Genomic DNA, 12,117 nt, shown 5'->3' on the forward strand with positions numbered 1-12,117 from the left:
ATCTGAGTGTCCCATTCTATATCTGGTAAACTGAAATCTCCACCTAAGACTATATCATGCTGAGAAAATTTATGTGAAATGTATTCCAGATTTTCTCTCTGTTGTTCTGCCATTAATGCTGCTGAGTCGGGAGGTCGGTAAAAGGAGCCAATTATTAACCTATCTCGGTTGTTGAGTGTAACCTCCACCCATAATAATTCACTAACGCTCGCTTAGGTGAGACAGGCAGTCCGACCAACCATTCTCGATCCGACGACAACCCAACCGATCGACAGTCAGCGGACCCACCGACAGGATAACTTCCACTCCACCCGACCAGGGCACAACAGGGAGTTCAGTGGAACAACGTAGAAGATATTGACGCTCACAACCAATCACACATGGAGCTTACAAAGTACACACTGTGCTGGACTGCAACAACACGATGAGGAAACTACAGTGCCTGAAATTTACGTCAACGGCCAGGGCAGGTAACCGGAACGTAAACGACCACAAGGCAGAAGATTGCACTGGTGCACTTCAACTCAAATGACAAAATACAGTGAAACTCCACCGGAGGGTGGCTAGAATTTTCCAGCTTGAAAACCAGGTTGTTGCTCGCGGGAATATCCCAACAGCCGACAACGAACACCAAACGACACAATGTGAACAGTCTTGACTAGATGGTAGGTTAAGCCAGAACTCAACTTTCGTGTCCAGGGTCTGTGAGCCACGGACCTCGTAGCAATGGGAACAGCCCCACACACTCCGATACTGCCTAGAGACTGCCAGCGGGCCCGGCCAAACTACGCCTTGCCGAGTCAGTCAAAATCACACAAATTACACACAGTTTCACGAACACTTCCCCAAAGAACTAGACAATGCTATCTGCAGTGCAATAAGTAGGACGAATAACGAGTCGGCACACCCACGGCCAACCCATAAGCGATCACCTGCCAAACACACGTCGTCCGACAAGATGACAGACCGACGACCAACCAAAGTCGTCCCCACTCAAATCATGTGTGTCGTCAACAGTCGGACGAATCATGGTGGTCTGGACCTAACTGCTGCCGTGCCCTGACTGAACTTGTGCCACGGCCAACTCAAACACTACCAGGTCCGAATTCCACTGCTGGTGCGTTCCAACTAACTAAACGACAGACGACGACCAGGAAGTAATAGCAGTCCCGCTAAGATAATACGGCAGGACCTATATCGATAAGCACTGCTGCTTCCACTCACTGGCAGGCAAGGCAGTAACTCAGTGACACCAGTAATGGAAAATTAACATAACGAGGTGGCACTACGGTAAAAACAGCGTGTTAAATAAGACATGGCAGGAAAGCGAGCCACGCAGGCTCACGGTAGAACAGTTTAACGCATCGCAAACTATTAGGGGTGAAAATCGGTCACCGTTTATTACGGTACGGGTTGCGTTCGCGTTGTCAACTTCTCCTCCTACATTTAACGATCACTGGGGACAGGAGTAGCATGAAACAATGTTTTCGGACGAATACAAGTTCTGTTTGTTTGAAAATGGTAGCCCTATTTCTGTTCGCGGCAGACAAGAGCGAGTGGCATCACAGTGACTGAATTCGCATAAGACATACAGCGCCATATCAAGGCCTCATGGTGTGGGCTGCTATTAGGTACAACCACAAATCACAGTTGGTGCGTGCACAGGGCAGTGCTATCAGTGCGACCTGTGTGAATGATACCCTACAACCCGTAGCCATACCCTGCACAACACCCCAGACACCAGTTTCAGCAAGACAATGTGTGACTAAATGTCGCTGCACGAACACATGCCTTCTTGCTATCACATGATTTGCCCTGACCCGCCAGATCACCAGACCTGTCGCCAATCGAAAATGTGTGGGATGTGGTGAAACGATGGATGCAGCGCTGTGACCCAATACCACCACAGATTAACTTTGGAACCAGGTGAACGCAACGCGCATGGCTATACCCATAGGACGCCATTCGGGCCTTATACGCATCGATGTCATCAGGCTTGGAACAAGTTATCAGGGACCATGGTGGATCCTTTGCCTACTAAAGTGCGCATCATTTATGTTGGCGGCCGAGTTTAGGTTCGTTCTGCGCATCTGACGTCACAAAACACAGTCAGCCAATGAACAGAGAACGACGTTGCCACATCTCGACTGCAGTGCAGAGCATGGACGAGTGTCTTCAGTTTTAGAAATGTTCAGTCATAAATAAAATAATAGAACAAAAGCCATGTCTTGATAGCAGACATTCTTTTATAGAAAGTTTGGAAAAAGCAATCTTTATACCAATTGCTTCATATTCTATTAATTAATTAAACCAAACAAGCAATAAGACTCCTTAATTCAGGCAATAGCAAGGAAAGGTGTTTGTATCAGTCTCACAAACCGCTTTTTCGCAATAAAGAACAGCGGTAATTGTTTATTTCCTATTGTACTTCGACGAAGCGTGAGTGATTCATAGTCATACCAACTGCGTTTGTCACAATTTTGCGTGACCTGTTAGACTCCTCACGGCGTTATGTAGTCAGATGAGGTGCGTTATCGTAACGGTTAGTGTGTTGGGCTGCTATGCGAAAAGTTGTGAGTTCAAGTCTTATGCGGTGCTTAATATTTTCATTATTTAAAAACAATATCGAAGTGCCTTACTTCACGAATTATATTCGTTTGAATGCAATTTTTTGAAATTTCTAGTGCTTTGTCTCTTCATTAACCCTTTCGCTGCTGCAGACACTTCTCGCCTGTGCAGACACATGGCGTTCCCACTGCTTTGACACACTTATCATTCGACACACTTATCGATTGATAAGAGTGTCAAAGCAGTCGGAACACGATGTGTCTGCACAGGCGAGCAGTGCAGTGACAAAATCGCGCACAGGGCGGAATGCAGGGAGCACGTCTTTGTTGCAGCGAAAGGGTTAATGCGGCCGTGGTGGCTTTATTTCATGAACTGCGCGCTCCCCCCTAAACGTAAGCTTGCGAACTATGCTATACTACGGCGCTGCTTCTATTGGCGCGTGCGTCGTGTGCAACTGGCAACGCAGCAATCTCCCGCGTCTGGGTGGGCATGCGCGAGCGGCCAAGATAAAAGAATTGAACTAAAGACAACAAGATGCATGCTGCAGAACACACTAATGTACAGGGTGTTTCAAAAATGACCGGTATATTTGAAACGGTAATAAAAACTAAACGAGCAGCGATAGAAATACACCGTTTGTTGCAATATGCTTGGGACAACAGTACATTTTCAGGCAGAACTTTCGAAATTACAGTAGTTACAATTGTCAACAACAGATGGCGCTGCTGTCTGGGAAACTCTATAGTACGATATTTTCCACATATCCACCATGCGTAGCAATAATATGGCGTAGTCTCAGAATGAAATTACCCGAAACCTTTGACAACGTGTCTGGCGGAATGGCTTCACATGCAGATGAGATGTACTGCTTCAGCTGTTCAATTGTTTCTGGATTCTGGCGGTACACCTGGTCTTTCAAGTGTCCCCGCAGAAAGAAGTCACAGGGGTTCATGTCTGGTGAATAGGGAGGCCGATCCACGCCGCCTCCTGTATGTTTCGGATAGCCCAAAGCAATCACACGATCATCGAAATATTCATTCAGGAAATTAAAGACGTCGGCCGTGCGATGTGGCCGGGCACCATCTTGCATAAACCATGAGGTGTTCGCAGTGTCGTCTAAGGCAGTTTGTACCGCCACAAATTCACGAAGAATGTCCAGATAGCGTGATGCAGTAATCGTTTCGGATCTGAAAAATGGGCCAATGATTCCTTTGGAAGAAATGGCGGCCCAGACCAGTACTTTTTGAGGATGCAGGGACGATGGGACTGCAACATGGGGCTTTTCAGTTCCCCATATGCGCCAGTTCTGTTTATTGACGAAGCCGTCCAGGTAAAAATAAGCTTTGTCAGTAAACCAAATGCTGCCCACATGCATATCGCCGTCATCAATCCTGTGCACTATATCGTTAGCGAATGTCTCTCGTGCAGCAATGGTAGCGGCGCTGAGGGGTTGCCGCGTTTGAATTTTGTATGGATAGAGGTGTAAACTCTGGCACATGAGACGATATGTGGACGTTGGCGTCATTTGGACCGCAACTGCAACACGGCGAACGGAAACCCGAGGCCGCTGTTGGATCACCTGCTGCACTAGCTGCGCGTTGCCCTCTGTGGTTGCCGTACGCGGTCGCCCTACCTTTCCAGCAAGTTCATCCGTCACGTTCCCAGTCCGTTGAAATTTTTCAAACAGATCCTTTATTGTATCGCTTTTCGGTCCTTTGGTTACATTAAACCTCTGTTGAAAACTTCGTCTTGTTGCAACAACACTGTGTTCTAGGCGGTGGAATTCCAACACCAGAAAAATCCTCTGTTCTAAGGAATAAACCATGTTGTCCACAGCACACTTGCACGTTGTGAACAGCACACGCTTACAGCAGAAAGACGATGTACAGAATGGCGCACCCACAGACTGCGTTGTCATCTATATCTTTCACATCACTTGCAGCGCCATCTGTTGTTGAAAATTGTAACTACTGTAATTTCGAAAGTTTGTCTGCCTGAAAATGTACTGTTGTCCCAAGCATATTGCAACAAACGGTGTATTTCTATCGCTGCTCGTTTAGTTTTTATTGCCGTTTCAAATATATCGGTCATTTTCGAAACACCCTGTATATGTCCTATGAATATGAACGTTCTATCTCTAGCCGTTCAAGATGTTCTGTTTTTTCCAAACATGTTTTATGAGGAATCAGCACTTCATCCGTCTACAAGCATTGAAATAAGTAACTGGTGAAGGCTAAAAATTTGTGCCGGACCGGGACTCGACCGGGACTCGAACGCAGATGCATCGCTTCTCTAGAATCGTTACCTCAACTGCCTCAGCCATCCTGACCCGTTCCCTGTCCAACCCAAATGCCAACCTGTGGTGGCATGTAGCGCGCCATCCGTCACCCTCACTGCTCGTAGCTCGTAGCTCGTAGCTCGTAGCTCTGAAATTACCCGGGGCCGTTCTCGCTCATATAAATGACTCTATATGATTCTGTTGTCATCAGTGAGATGGATGAAGTCATGATAAAGCGACTTCATCCACCTGTCCATCTACAAGCACTGAAATGAATCAGCTGTGGAGGCTGAAAACTTGTGCCAGACCAGGTAACGAAACCTGATGCTCTGCTTCTGTAGAGTGGCTGCCTTAACCGGCTGGACCATAACTTCCCACACAGTCAAATTCTCAGGCTACCACTCGGAAGTGGGGCCCCCACCTATTAACCCCACTACCCATAGCATTCGCTACGTCCCACAGGAGTTCAGAAGATACGGTGCTTCCGCACTGAAAGTACCTAGTAACATCCTCACTCAGATAGACACTGCCGGAAAAAAAGTAGAACTCCTGGAGAAAATGTCGATTTTGACTGATGACAGCATATGTCATCTGGGGAATAATAGATATGCTGATAGTTGCTGCAGAATCATCCATCAACAGTTAGCATAGTGGCATATGAGCGCTATCTGTATGTATCTTTTAATAGGAAATGCCGACAGCCAGAAACCGTGGTGTGGTGCAAACATGTGAAGCAAGGAGGTATCCATGCCATGGAGACGTACTCGTGCACTCTACAGCCAACTGAGCGAGTTTGAAAGCGGTCAGATCGTGGCCTTCCAAATGGCGGGATTGTCCTTTCAGAGAATTGCCACACCAGTTGGACGTGGTGGTATCAGTCCTCAGGCGAACATTCTCACCCCTGTAGACGACTCCGCGCAGGGTAGCCGTGCAGTCTCAGGCGCCTTGCCACGGTTGGCGCATCTCCCCCCGTCAGAGGTTGGAGGCCTCCCTCAGGCATGGGCGTGTGTTTTGTCCTTAGCGTAAGTTAGTTTAACTTAGGTTAAGTAGTGTGTAAGCCTAGGGACCGATGACCTTAGCAATTTGGTCCCGTAGGAACTTACCACAAATTTCCAAATTTGCAGACGGCGTTCTGGACGTCCAGGCAGCACAGACGCCCGTCAGAATCGTTGTACTGAAAGGGCAGCACTGGCAGATCGTACAGCTACCACATCAAAAATAAGAGGGCTGGTGAGCCCAGACGTGTCAAAAAGAACTATCGCGGTACGGCTATTAGGAGTGTGAATAGGGGCACGCACACCTCTATCCCGTTTTCCACGCCACAGCGTCGACGTGCAGGGCGCGACTGGTGCCGTCAGAGGACCACTTGGAAAATGGAATGGTGTGATGTGGTCTTCAGTGATGAAAGCGGGTTCTGCCTGCATTGAAGTGATGGTTGTTTTGCGTATACGACGTAAACCTGGTGAGTGCTGTCCCGTGGAGTGCATTCGTCCAACACACACTGGCGCCATCCCAGGTCTGAGGTGCGACAAGCTACAAGCCTCATTCACCTTTGGTGTTTCCGGAGGGTACGAAAACCAGCACTTGGCCGTAAAGAAACTATGTTACGAGAAATCAGGACTTCAGCTACCTACTGGGTGAACAAAAAATCAGTATAAATTTGCAAACTGAATAAATCACGGAATAATGTAGAGAGAAAGGTACAAATTGACACACATGCTTGGAATGACATGGGGTTCAATTAGAACCAAAAAATACGAAAGTTCAAAAAATGTCCGACAGATGGCGCTTCATCTGATCAGAACAGCAACAATTGGCATAACAAAGTAAGACAAAGCAAAAATGATGTTCTTCACAGGAAATGCTCGATATGTCCACCATCGTTCCTCAACAATAGCTCTAGTCAAGGAATTATGTTGTGAATAGCACTGCAAAGCAGTCCGGAATTATGGTGAGGCATTGGCGTCGGATGTTGTCTTTTAGTATCCCTAGAGATGTCGGTCGATCACGATGCACTTGCGACGTCAGGTAACCCCAAAGCCAATAATTGCACGGACTGAGGTCTGGGGACCTGGGAGGCCAAGCATGACGAAAGCGGCGGCTGAGCACACGATCGTCACCAAACGACGCGCGCAAAAGATCTTTCACGCGTCTAGCAATACTTTTTTTTCGTTCTATAAAACCCCATGTCATTCCAAGCATGTGTGTCAATTTTTACCTCTCTATCTACATTATTCCGTGGTTTATTAAGTTTTCAAATTTATTCTGACTTTTTATCACCCGGTACATGCGTTAAAATAAACCAACGGTCTGACCTCGAACCCAGGCGCTGCGCTTCTCTAGAATGGTTCCCTTAATCGCCTCAGCCATCCGGGCACACTTCCTGTGCAACCAAAATTCTCAACCTGTCACCCACATGTAGCTCCCTCATCCATTAGCCACTCTGTTTGTAGCATTCGCTGAGTCCTGGAAGAGTGTGGAAGATATGGTACATCTGTCCTAAAAGAACTAGCTCCATCCTTGTTCATGTCCAACAGAAAAGACACCAGTGATGGTACAGTGGCCGTAAAGAAACTATGTTCTGAGGAATCAGGCCATCAGCAGCCTACAGGAATGGAAAAAATCATTGGTGACCGCTGAAAATTTGTGCGGACCAGGAGGGAAACCTGGATGCACTGCTTCTGTGGAATTGGTGCCTTAACCAGATCGGTCATCTGGCCACGCTTCCCGTCCAACCCAAGTTTCCAACCTTAACGACCTTGTGAGTTGGGAAGTGGTGCATTCGACTTAGAGTGCCTAGATCTCCCTTGCTGTCTATTCTGTCGTCTAGGGTGGTCGGGGGGGGGGGGGGGGGGGGGAGGGTAGCGGATGGGAAAATTACTCCAGTTCCTAGACAACATGGACGCTTGCCGAAATGTTGTGCCCGTTAGATGCTGACATTTACTAGCCGTGGTAAAAATTGTTGTTTGGAAGAGCACGCTGCAGTGCATAGTGTGAAGCAGTCGCCCTCCGTTTCTGGCGGTGGCGCCGCTGTGGCAATCGCAGCTTCAGTGTCTCCCTCTGGTGGGAAAGAGGAAAGGTAGCCTGTTCACGAGCATTTAAGGGGCGCTAAGAGCTCGCTAGGCGGCGAGTCTGGCTAGTTGGTCAGCCGGGACAGTGTGGGGCAGTCAGTGTCTGTCTGTCGTCCAGAGTGCTAGTGTGTGTTAGGCCCAAGCCCCTACCACGCCGTAGCGGGGGAGCGAGGCAACTGTCCCCCAATTGAAGCAGCTGATCGCCGCCACTTGCAGGGATGAATCCTAGTACTGGGGTTGTGATTTCACGTGTATGAGACGCAACAAGAGCAAATTGAAGCACAAATTAAACACATGTTTGTTTAAAAAAGTACTGAGTATTCGAGTCTATTTTAAAAGTATACTTAAATGAGTGAAGTTTCCTAATTTCCGAAATACGCCTGCACAGAGACGCGAAATTTAAGAATGTAAGGCTCTTTCCCAGCAAGGCGGAGCGACTTTACATCGAGTTATTTGCATTAGATAATTACATGAAACTTTTAAAGTAGCAGACAGTACGATTATTATTTAATTTATGTAATTTTCCTGTCAGGACCTGTTTGCTTTTTGCCGACCACTGTGTGCATTTTGCACGCTTACTTTTGTTTAGCACAGTATTGTCTACACTCGAATTTTGGTATGATTAATTGTAATAACCCATATCACTTTAAATACCGTAGGAATTTCATTCGCACATTAGTTTTTAACACTGAAAGTGGTTGAGTTTGCAACATTTAATCAAATATTTGACCATCTACGAAGTATAATCACCACCTGACAACACATGTTAAGTATCTAAACGCAATTATTCGACCTACCTCTGATTCATACTTAATATATGTTTGGTTGCCTTGGTAACCTGGAAAAGGAACGTTCAAAATTATACACACTGAAAGTATTTCCACACTACTTAACCTCGGCCTATATTGCACGATTTCCAGGACACTATACCTTTCTCAAATGAGTTGGAAATCCAAATACTGTCGGTATAGCATCGTCCTTCAGTTGACGTCTGTTTACATAATTTTCCATGTAACAATTGTCTTCAAAATGAAGAGAGCACAGCAAATGATTTGCTGTCGGTTGGAAGTTCTCTCTCCGAGGAGCAACTATCCATTTCCGATTTAGAAAATCATTTGTAAGGGGAAACCTAAACAAAAACAAAGGCTCATGATGTATTATTTCCCCATGAAAATACTATATACAAGTAACAGAAAGTAATAAACAACCAGAAATGACTGACCAGTGAAATGTAACACTGTTCCCGTCTTCGTCTTTGCTTCCATTATACTGTTACAATTAAAAGCAGCACACGAACGAACCCTGTTAACGCACTGTTTCCCTGCAAATGGCGGCTTCTATCACGTTCAATGTGGGGACGCGACACTATCGCCAATGCGCGGTCTAGTTTTTATTTAGTAAGTCTATGGTTAGGCCGCCAATCTGCTCGAGTTTGTTCAAGCAATGGTCATTGGCGGTTGGATCGATCGGTTGGTCGGTCGCGCACTGAGACCCAAGATGACTTGTCCGCCTTGAGTGTCGGAGCATGTGAGGTCACCACGTCAGTCCAGTGGGCCGCGCCGTATTGCGAGGGGTAGTGGCTTCGCGGCCCACACGAGAGCAGCAGGAGTCAACCCACGACATCGGTCTGGCAGGCGCGAGCTGCGACGCCGTGAGACGGGAGTTCGGCGCGCCTTCATGCGTCGGTTGAAGCGGCTGGCAGCGTACGGTTCGGGAGAGCGTTTTGGGGGTCCTGCGCCAGGTCTTCGCCAGACATCGCAGTTTATTGGAAGTTAAGTGATTCGTGATATGTTGTTTCATTTACTTGTTAAATTCTACTTGTTTTCTTGGTCAGTCTCTCGTCCCCAGCTTGCTCGTCTGTCTCCCGTCCGCATTTGTTCGGCACGTAAGTGTCTGTCTGTCTGTCGGTCTGGCGTACGTTAAGAGCTACCTCTGTCATGTTTGTCGGATTCGGTGCTAACGAATTAATAGCTTGAAGTGCAACGGCCGAATTCCTGAAATATGTTTTTATCTTGCTACCATCTTGAGAGGCGGTATATGTGTTATGTAGAGCATGTTTGGCCAACCTTGTATATTTTATGTATGACTGCATTTCGTGGGATTTATTTAAATGGTCATTTTAGTATATAAAGTTGCCACCCTTCCACCGTAAGACCTTTTTTTTAAAATAAAGTTGCATCTTCGGTGGCAAGTTAATCTTTTAATGTTAGTGTTTTGTACCATTTCCATCCCTCCTACGGGGTGCATAGTTTATGTGCTTGTGTGAGTTGTTAAAATTTTTAGTTTAAAGTAATCTGGTGTGTTGCAGATTTGCACCAGTGTAGTCTTTCAGACGTTGTTGTGAGCGGTCGTGACTACAGCCGTGTTAAAAGGGAGCTGAAAGGTTCTCAGCCCGAAAGCTCGTACTATCAAAAAGAATTTTTGACATTTCTGCCTCTGAATAAATTGTAACTTGATATTTACAAGGTGTTTTTGATTATAATTTTTTTTTACAGGAAAAGGGGGCTTTTAGGAATAAAATTTCCTTTTGTTGAAAGAAATTTGATTTGTTTTTCATCAGTTACCCACTGGCAACTATTTCCACGCTCACATAGTGTGTTTAAATGTGTTAATGTTCTTGATGAATCGCTAGTAAATAAAATAAATCCTTAAGAAAAAGTTTTGAAAGTAAATTCACGGTTCAATCTAGATGTTCACCCGAGGCCTGTTTCGTCGTGAATTACGTCAGAAGAAGTTGAAGAATCACATCCTTACATATTCCTGTGTACCCTACCAATGAACTGAAGCCTGTCACCTACTTTTTGTATGACGAAGGCTATATAATCATTCCATTTAATACCCCACGAAACTTTAACACTCAGATATTTGTCTGAGTTGACTGGTTCTAATTGTGATTGTAATCTCAGGGTACTACTTTTCTGCATTTTTGTGACGTGCAGTTCTACATTTTAGAAAATTTAAAACATGTTGCTCAACTCAACACCGGTTTGAAATCTTATCAAGACCTGACTGAATATATGTTCAGATTTTTTTAGAGAATATTTCATCGTTCATAATATATGTCTAGCAGCTCTGCATGATGAAAAGATTATTCAGATAGTTAACGAAGACGAAAATTTCCTCGTGATAAGGGGACTGGAATTCGACTATAGAAAAAGGAAAAGAAGGAAAGGAAGTAGTAGAACTTGGTCTGGACGTGGGAAATGAAAGGGGAGCACCTGGTATAATTATGCATGGAGTGAATTTTCATAAATTCTGACAGTTTGAAAATCACAAAAAATGACAGTATTGGCGGAAGAGACCTGGAGATACTAGCAGGTTTCACATTAGCTGTAAAATGGTAAGCAAAACTCTGAGAAACCATATTTTAAACTGAAAAACTTTGCCAGGCGCTCATGTGGACTCTTACCATAATTTATTTGACGTGAACGGTATATTGTCAACGGCCTTGCCGCAGTGGTAACACCGGTTCCCGTCAGGTCACCGAAGTTAAGCGCTGTTGGGCTGGGCTAGTACTTGGATGGGTGACCATCCGGTCTGCCGAGCGCTGTTGGCAAGCTGGGTGCAGTCAGCCCTTGTCAGGCAAACTGAGGAGCTACTTAATTGAGAAATAGCGGCTCCGGTTTCGGAAACTGACATATGGCCGGGAGAGCGGTTTGCTGACCACAAACCCCTCCATATCCGCATCCGGTGACGCCTGCGGACTGAGGATGACACGGCGGCCAGTCGGTACCGTTGGGCCTTCTCGCCTGCTTGGGCGAAGTGTTTAGTTTTTTTGAACGGTTCAGTAAAGGTGAACAAATTGCAGAGAGGTAAGAAATTAAAAAGACTGGACCAATACAAATTGAAAGAAACAGAGGTTGTTGAACCAAAGGGAATTCCAGGCTATGCTTGACTGAAGCTGAGGAGAAATCGGGGGGCTGGCTTTGAGAGATGGAGCAGTGGAGACGAACTTGAAAAATCCAGAATGGCAAGGCGGGAGTCGCTGGATGAAAAATTCAAAGCTGTGGAAGCATGCATGACTAGGAGAACGGTAGATATCAACCATACGAAATTTAGCGAAATTTAAAGAAAGCTTTGGAGGGAAGAGACACAGAACTACTAATATTAAGTTGTGCCACGGTTATATAACAGAAAGAAACTTGAAGACAAAATAACGGAAATAGAAGAGAGAAAAAGATGAACGCAGTGCTGCGAGAA

General features: G+C 45.9%; 1 pseudogene; it reads left to right on the top strand.

Annotated features, from left to right (window-relative positions):
• Nucleotides 1-11,355: 11,355 nt before the first annotated feature.
• On the top strand, nt 11,356-11,473 carry LOC124723224 (annotated as a pseudogene).
• Nucleotides 11,474-12,117: the final 644 nt, after the last annotated feature.

The sequence above is a fragment of the Schistocerca piceifrons genome, chromosome 1 (assembly GCF_021461385.2).
Source record: "Schistocerca piceifrons isolate TAMUIC-IGC-003096 chromosome 1, iqSchPice1.1, whole genome shotgun sequence".
Classification (NCBI taxonomy): domain Eukaryota; kingdom Metazoa; phylum Arthropoda; class Insecta; order Orthoptera; family Acrididae; genus Schistocerca; species Schistocerca piceifrons.